Source organism: Apteryx rowi, unplaced genomic scaffold, assembly GCF_003343035.1.
Source record: "Apteryx rowi isolate R43461 unplaced genomic scaffold, aptRow1 scaffold_887, whole genome shotgun sequence".
NCBI classification, from domain to species: Eukaryota; Metazoa; Chordata; class Aves; order Apterygiformes; family Apterygidae; genus Apteryx; species Apteryx rowi.
In genome coordinates, this window is record NW_020451190.1 from 145,524 (window position 1) to 153,614 (window position 8,091).

The 8,091-nt window shown below is 39.4% G+C and overlaps 1 protein-coding gene across 1 annotated transcript in view; it reads left to right on the plus strand.

Moving 5' to 3' along the window:
• Positions 1-8,091, plus strand: part of LOC112977980 (FH1/FH2 domain-containing protein 3-like) — a gene marked incomplete at its 3' end in the record, with an annotated part of 202,322 nt that overhangs the window by 97,697 nt on the left and 96,534 nt on the right. The gene's annotated exons all lie outside the window — the stretch shown is intronic.

The following is an 8,091-nucleotide window of genomic DNA, read 5'->3' on the forward strand; positions in this document are numbered from 1 at the left end:
TGTTGCTTTTAATTTCTAATGCTCTCTTGAGCCTCCCTTGAGGGCAAATGGGTGAGTCTTTGCAAAGTTTCATAAGGATGAAAAACCTTGGGATTTACACTGAAGTGCTTTGTGTTGAGTGGCAGTGAGTAATAGTCAATTAAGTTGACTGTGGAGCTGAAATCATAGTGATGCTAAAGGTAAGACAATTTTAAGGAATTTATGTTAATCAGAAAGGGGTTAGTGTTTTCAATTCCTAGAAAAAAATATAGCTCCTTAAATGATTACTAACTGAAATCATCCTGACCTTTTRGAAACGAGTGATGCCGGTGTAAAATTAGCATCAGTCAGATAAGGGTGCGGCCCAAAATGTTCGGTCAGAAGTGCTATTTAATCAAGTAGCAACAGATTTTATTTCACAGTTTAAGGGCTCTTTTAATTCCTAGCTTATTTTGAGATTTAGTTCCATTTAGTTTTCTTTATTTGTTAAACTTGAGTAGAAAGTACATGAAAGAAGTGGGAGTGCTTACATGTATGGATGTGTGTACTTATGTTAAATACATGTATAAATGTGTTAAAACAAGGAAGCCAGCGTCTTGGAAAGATTAAAAATGCACTTCAGTGTAGTGTTGAAAGAAGAAGCTATTGTTAGCAATACAACACCAAGTGGGATTTGAAAATGCCTTTCTTGCCAGAAACAAGAATGAATTCCATTTTATTTTCCTGCTCTGATTTCAATAGGAAGGATTTCTTCTCATTCCTGTGGGAATGGTCACGCTTCTGAGGAGATTGCTCTGACTTTAAATAAAGATCTTTGGTACGTAACTAACCAAGGTTTCCATGTAGCAAATTCTTCTTAGAGAGTGCTGGATGCTTTTGTATGGTTTTATTTTTGCAGGAGCTTGGGAGACAAAGTTTATGGTGAAAACACAAGGTCAAAGATGAAGTGCAGGATGTAGTTTGCATTCTTAGGGAAGAGGGAGATAATGAAGTAAGAGTTTTAGAGTTTTTTTGTGTTTCAGTTTGAGTTTTATGTTCTGCCTTGTATAAATAAGGGGTCTAGCACAAGTCTTTGGAGGTTTTTGGTATTGCTAGTGGTTTTATGCAAAGAGATTCTGAAATCATATGTATGCTTTATAAAAAGGCATACCTTTTAGCAGATAAATCAGACTGCATGTTGCAGAGTAGTTTTTCATGTAACTTGAGTATCACTCCCTCCTCTGTTTTGTATGCATAGCCTTCATAGTATTTTTACATGGGTTGTTTCATCCTTCTCTTCTCATTTTTACCTGTTATTGTTAAAAACATAGTCTGGGAAATGCTGATATGATGGTGAGCATCGAGTGTTAGAGGAAGCACTGGTGGAAGCTTAGGGGGAGAGGGTGTATAAATAATGCCCAGATGCACAAAGACAGAGTTTTGTTGCTGTTGGCATCCTTTGCTAATCCATGCAGTGGTGCTTGTGTTAACAATAAAGAAAGTGTCTTTGCCCTCTTGTCTTTGCCATGAGTCCACTATTGTGACAGCCATAGGCTTGAGTTTCGTGTTTGTATTTAAGTTGGATATCTGATTTCTTTTAGTCTTGCCTTGCACAGACTGGTGCCTATTATGAAGTGCGTTTGGCTCTTGGGTCAGATTCACATATGCGTGTGCTTGCAAGATGATGCCTGAAGTGATTCCAGACAATCTTTCTCAGAGTTTAACAGTCCTCAGGGGGACTGCACTTCTAAGGCACTTCTACTGTAATGTCCTGTTTTGCAGAATTTTATAACTCTGCGACATATGGTTCTTGCCAGGCTGAAACTCAGTATTTGAAATCTCAGTCTGGTGCAGGGGAAGTGTTTTAAAACAAACTGAGAAAAATCTAAATGCCCATTGTACACAGCGTTGGATAAAGTCAGACCCTCAAAGGGGCCTGTGACAGTATATTTATTATGTTCCAATAACCATGTGGCTTGTCTGTATTTTTCTTAGCTTTAAAAAAAGACATATCTATGATAATCTAATATGGAACCATGCCTTTAACATTTTTAAAGCTGAATTTTAAGTAGGTGTTAAATATTTTAATGAAATAGATTATACTGATCTTGAACAGACTTTCAGAGATGTTTACAGACCTTCATTGTCCGACCAGCCTAATCAGTAGGATGTTCGTGATTTTAAAACTCGGGAAATAGAGAAAAATCAGAATTGGAACCACACACCATCTGTGATTTTATAAAATGCATATTTTAAGTCCTCTCTGTGGTGTCAGAGCAGTTACAATGCATAGGAGGAACATTTGAGGAGGGTGGAAAAGCAGATTTGGGCACTGCCTTTGCCTTTCTGAGTAATGCTTGATGTGGTGGACTGTTGTTTTACACTCTCACATACAGCTTCTGTTTAAGGCCCTGGAAAGTATGGGTGCTGCAGCCTTTCAGTCAGAGGAAAGGAAAATCTCTCAATTTTTTGCACACACACTGTGGAAAGTATTGTTCCTCTCATTTTTTGAATCCCAGTGGGCTCTCGTTAGCTGTTGGCTTAGCATTTTCCTGCTGATGGATGAAATAGCCCCAAAGCAAATGAGATTGTCAGCATTATCTTTGGGAGTGCTAATGTTTATGCGGCTGGGTTAAAGCTTCTGGGTTCCTTTCACCATGCATTTTTGCGTTGCTGGATCCCTGCACCGTGTGTCGGAGATGTTAGGTTTAATGCCGTGGGTAGGCCTCTGCAGTGCTCCTTCAGCTCCTCTGGCAAGATGTTCAGAGCTACCAGGCATCTGGTCCTCACTTGCGAGAGGCAAGCAGGCAGCTGCGCTGTATTGTCTTGCTCTGTCACGCTTTGTTTTTCAAGTGGAAATGGTTTGTCAGATTTTGCACTCCCTGATTAAAATAGCTTTTCTTTGTCATGTTTTTTTTTTTTTTTTACTCAAAAGGCACTTGTTGCATTCAAAACTCTAACCCACTTTTATAGTTAGAGGATCATAGTGTTGCTTCTGAGACCATCTGCTGTAGGTTTTCTTTTCGTGCCAGTGCCTGACTTTGGTGGGTCACCTTGAGGACTGGTGACAGAACTTGATTTTTGAATGAGAAAGCATCTCTGAGTGTGATGGGGTGTTAAAACTGTGAACACTATCCACCTGTTTGCTTTCTGCAAGTTGGACTTTTTATCTTGTTTATAATGCTATCATAAAATGCTAATACTTTTGTATTGGTTTCGATTGTGCTTCTTCCTCTATTGGTGATCATAAAACATTAAGAATATGAATTTAATGCAAAATGTCTAAATAGCTGCCATTTTATTCCTTTTCTATGCACTTCACAAGAGCAGGGCTTTTCATAAGATCATGTGTGGCTTCCTGCCTACTAGCCTTGCAGCGTATGATGTTCCTTTATGGAAGTGGGAAATATGAAAGCAAACTATTAATTTCTGAGGCAGTTGGGTAGAAGGAGTTGCACTATTTTAAGTCTCCTAGGGGAGGACCTGGCATTCTGAATATTGGCTTTCATCTCTTTTGAAAATAAGAGAAGTGAAAGAACTACTGACACTACTAACATGACTCTTCTCACAAGTGCTAGCTGCAATGAGGGACTCCTTAGAACTTGCTAAAATTCAGCCATTGCCTATAGACTAGGTAAGATGTATTAGCTATATATGACCTCTCTTATTTATGTTAATTGCAATTAAGGTAAGGCTCTACCTGTAACACTTTAAAGCCTTTTTTCCAAAAGACACTTTAAAATGTCCTGCGAGCTGGCAGGATATGTGTGTGTGTGTGTGTGTAATTACACCATCTGCAAGATACTCAAAAAGTTTGAGAAGCGATTGTCAAGCCTTTGAATGAATTGTGTAACCTCCTACTTCGAAAGCCTGTGGAACATTTAAGTGGGCTTTTCTTTTTTTGGTCGATTTACAGATAGCAAAAGACTGCTTAAAGGACTTCTGAAATGTGATGCTTAGACTCACTTGTGCCCTTCTACAGCATAAGCATTTTGGTAATCTTTTGCTTCATTGTTTTCAGAGTTAGGTTATCTTTCTTCTATCTTTTTGTTCTTGAATTATTACTAATACCAAATTTATTCTTCGGTTTGTAAGAAGACCTGTGGGGAAGGTAATTAGGAGTTGCTGCTTCACAGCATGTGTCTTAAGTTCTCCTACTTCAGTTGAAAGAGAAATAATCTTGACCGATTCATACTTTATTTTGAAAGTATCTGTTAGCTGCTAGAATTAATATGGAAAATACTGAGACTTAAATGTGTGGGGTCAAATCTTTTCTATTCTCAGTTGCTCAGCTTCATTCTCTTTATTCTTTCGGTATCCTCATTTTACTACTTCCATTTATCAGGAGGTCTCTAGGGCAAACAAGACCTCCTGGGTGTTGAGAGCCAAGTATTATCCATAATAATCTTGCACTGCCTGTCATGAGCCTCCGTTTGGCCTCAAGTGCATACTTTCCCACTTTGCTTAGCACATTTAATAAATGCATTTTTGATGGAAAGAGGACTGATTTTATTTTTCAAGAATAATTAAAAAAAAAGTCATTTTTTTCATAAAGTAACAGTGACTTAGCTAAAATAGCTTGGAAGTCTGTCTTCCATTTAGTTCTGTGTTGCCAGAAGCTAAGAATACCCACTTTGTTAGCTGGTCATGGCATCTTCCGGTCCACAATAACCCGATGGGGGAGTGGGAACAGTTCTGAGTGTGTTCATCAGACTGGACTTTCAAAAGCTGCAGTCTCTGCCTTTCATGTGAAAGATGCAAATCCTAAATAAGATACAACAAAAGGAACAATAGCTGAGTTTTACTCTCTGAAACAGTTCTTGAAAATGAAATATGTGCCAGGTCTTGAGGATTTGGCACATTTTAATTCTCTCATAGTTGTTCTCTCCTCTTGTGCACTCTCTCTCCTCTCCCTCTTGCATGTGTGCTCTCTTCTCTCTCCTTTCCATACTGCTTATTTGTTTACTTGGATAAGGAAAGGAACAAAGTGAGGGGAAAATGATGAACCTGCCATGTAGCTGCTACGGGTTATTGTGGAGGCCCAAAGGAGAAGAGAGGGAGTTTCAGAAGGGGGAAACATCCTGGAATGTCCTTTTCTCTTGGAGTGACAGTGCGGCAAGGGGACTGGGTGGGTGTCTGAACCTCTCTTTTGCTAGAAAGAATGGTGCATTGAGAAATCCTGTATTGCATCTACCTTGTTTAAGGGAATTAATTACAAAAAGTTGTCCCCTGAAAAACTTGGCATGTGGTTGGGATTTTCAATATATGATGGACAAACCACTGTTGAAATTACAGTTCCAAACCACTGCAGCCCTGCTGAACACCAGAGCTCCAACACGACCCTAGAAAAGAGGGGACAAAACGCAAGCACTAATCAATCCATGGGGTTTTAGCGTAGTATGAGAGAAAAAGAGAATGAGCTCTTTACCCTGGCATCCATTACAGTGTACTTACAAAATCAAGTAACTTTTTTCATACTACTTTATTTACCTAATTCCATATACCTACATTATAATGAAAAGAGTTGCTTTATGCATAATATTCCTTCTCCCATTACTTATGTGCTATGTGAAATCATTTAAATGAATAAACATCAGCTTTTTTTTTGTGTGTGTGTGCAGACAGAATTGTTGCTATGAAAAGTGTTTTCTAGAGTCACGGGTTGGCATTGACTCAACAGTAGTTCAAAGTAGAGAGAATAATTTACTGAATGAGCAATAATGCTTTGAAAACTTTTGGTTTTGCCTTTGGACAGTCTCACCTTTCTTGTGTATACATTTGAAGCAACTCTTTATAGAGATGCATGTGAATTTTGGGAAGCTCATTCTCTACGGAATTTCTTTTCCAATTGCTTTTTGGTATTGCCTTGCAAATGGCCGCATCATCACAGGCCAGCCAAGTTCACATGGACTTTGTGTGGATTCGCCATGTTCTCCACACAGTTGGCTTTCCAGTGGTCTGGAGAAACGTCCTTTCCACCTACTACAAATTCCCCTATTTTTCTATATACCCGGCTTTGGTTGGGAAGACTACTGTTGGTGCCAATTTTAGCAAGTTCGTGGGTGGCTGACGACAGAGCCCTCAGGCCAGCCCTCGTTGTGGGGGCAGTGCAGCGACAGCCTTGGCAGGAGAGTTTCCAAGCGGTCGCTTCAGGAGAAGGTGTGCACGGGCTGCGCAGCGGGCTGAGCTGCGCTGGAGCCCCCCGGCGCACCTGGAAGGTTACCAAGTTCCTGCTTTCTGGCTGAACGACTTTCCTTTACATTGTATCTAAGAGCTATGCGTAGAGAAATACCTGCCATCCTCCCCCCTTTGCCTGTGTTTATGGAAAGAGGCTCAGGGCCTAACCATTTATTTTGCTCTTGTTCTTTGTTATTTGAAACGCATGCTTGTAATTCAGTTAAATGCTTTGTGGTAGCACCTGCCATGCCTCTTACTCTAACATGAACGCCTGGGTTTGGAACATGACTTTTTGATCTACAGAAAACCAGGAAAGGGAGGGGGCAGATGTGGGACAGGATTGAAGGGGAGGAAATTTGGCATGAAGACAGCAGGTGGAATAGATTTTTGCCTACCTCATTGAGATAACCTTGAAAAGTAACTGGGTTTTTCTTGGCACCGTGCCTGGTCTGAATAGAGATGTATTTATTTAACCTGAAAGTGGGTTAGATGCCTTGCTGCAAAGCTGTTTGTGTTCTTAGGATCAGGCAAACATGATTTTTTTTTTATTTCTATTTTTTTTCTTTTCTCCTAATCGTTTCCTCCTCTCCCCTTATGCTCGTTTTAATGAACATAGACTTATTGATCCCGAGTTTGTTTTGGTAAGCTATTTAGTGGTTTTACTGTTGTTTCGACATACCTTTTTTGGTCTGGTTAGAAAGCCTCTTTTTTTTCCATGGCACATGCATTCCTTCTGCCTGCTTGCCCCCTTGCTCAAGTGCCAAGGCTTTATGACTAAAATGTGAGGCAGCACTCCTYCTAAAAGAATACAGTAATATAATTAGTGTTAATGTTTTATTTGACCTTTCATGTGAAATGCCCTCTTTGGTTTTTATGTTATAGTTTTATTAGTTAACACTTGATTAGTGTTTTGGGTTTTCCTGGTTTTCCTTCCTTAGAACAACAAAACTAAGTTAAAAGTTAGAAGAGTACCATCGAGCAACAAAGAAAACTTTCTGATTTTCTTGTCCTATTGATGATGTATTGCAGAATATGCCTGCCATTTGGATGAATAGCATCTCGCACCACAAATGGGAAGGTAGAGGGACTACCTGTTAAGCTACCAACTTTCTTGCCAGGATCTTGCTTGTAACAGATGTCCTGTGCTATAGGCTGAATTTTTCCTTTATTTATTTATTTATTTTTGTCTTGTCAGGGACTGTGTTCTAAAGCCACTTAGTTTCCTTCAGCTTCCTCTTTGTCAAAAAATAATGTGATTTTATTATTTTTTTTTACTGAGGAATTTGACACCTTCCCCCCCTGCCAATATAAAAAGACTGAGAGCTGCATTATTGGTGCTTTGCTGTTGCACACAGAACAGAGGGAACAAAGATTTTTAGAGAAATTCCAGGCCTCAGATATCTGTTCTGTCATTGTGTTGATGGTATTAAAGACAAAAAAGCCCCAAAACTAAAAGAAAAGCATGTTAATCTGTAACACAAGCACACAGAAAAACAATAAAAGAAATGATTTTTCTCCTCTTGTCCCCTGCCCTCATTTTTAGGGTTTCAAAAAGATATTAAAGCAAATCCTTAAAATGCAGTGAAAATAGTACCCAAATGCCTCTTCTTTTGTGCAACTTCACTGAGCAAAACCAGGACGATATTTGCCCCGGATTTTGACAGTTTTCTATGAGAGAGGCAGGACAGCATGCGTGGCTGGACCCTGGCAGGGCTACAGTATTTTGGCACTGAACTGCAACCTAAATTAGGTCTCAGCTGTAGTAACAAGCCTCAGTACTGTTGCTTTCTGGTGTACAGGCAGTGAGGTTTTTTCTTTTTTTTTTTGGTGATAGTTTAGTTTAGAAACAAATTCTCTCAAATCGTACTAACTGAAATTTGTCTTTTTATGAAATGTTTTCATGACGTCTTCTGACAGTTTTCAGTCGGAGAGTGTGCAATATTGATGGGACCATAC